We start from the raw sequence: 810 nt of genomic DNA, 5'->3' as shown, positions 1-810 counted from the left end.
TTAGCGTATAATTTCTCGCCTCGCAGTATGTCAAGAACACAACGTAGATGTTCAACATGTTCTACTAAACTCTTGCTGTAAACTAAGATATCGTCAAAGTAAACAACAACGAATTTTCCAATGAGATTTCGGAGAACATGATTCATAATAGACATAACCGTATCGACTGAAATCATTAGTGAACGTAACGAAATACATATAACCTCCTCTAGCTGGACAACTGATTGGTCCGCATACATCACTATGTATCAGGTCCAATAACTCTGTCGCTCTCTATCCTTTCCTCTTGAAAGGATGCTTCGTCATCTTGCCCATCAAACAAGACTCGCAAGATTCAAGAGACTCAAAGTCAAATGAATCCATAAGACCTTGGGAATCGTTACTTACCTCGTTCTCGATGAGACTTGAAGTTTATTTCGATCCGGGGCCTGTTCTAAATCACCTAGGACTGAAGTTACAGTCCCTCTACACGTATCCACACCGACGGGAAGGATTCCAAACGATTTGGAACGAATCTGCTAGGATTAGTGAAGAAAAGGGTAACTCAAGAGATGAGATCCAATCCCGGGACAATAGAAATCGAAGAGAACAAGTTCTCTAGGGTTCTAGGATGTTTCTCTGAGTTTTTAGGTCGGCCTTTTTTTGTTTGGACGAAATCCCAAACTTAAATAAGATTAGAAAACCCTAAAATCGAATTTTGGAAAGTTTCCCAGATCCCGGTCCGCCGGACCAGGAGCTTGGTCCGGCGGACCAGGCTTAGTCCGAGGCTCACGGACCGGCTGACCTGAAGGCTTGGTCCGGCGGACCACG

The sequence above is a fragment of the Tarenaya hassleriana genome, unplaced genomic scaffold (assembly GCF_000463585.1).
Source record: "Tarenaya hassleriana unplaced genomic scaffold, ASM46358v1 Cleome175, whole genome shotgun sequence".
Taxonomy (NCBI): Eukaryota; Viridiplantae; Streptophyta; class Magnoliopsida; order Brassicales; family Cleomaceae; genus Tarenaya; species Tarenaya hassleriana.
The sequence above is the reverse complement of the archived record's forward strand: the minus strand, read 5'-3'. Positions refer to the sequence as shown.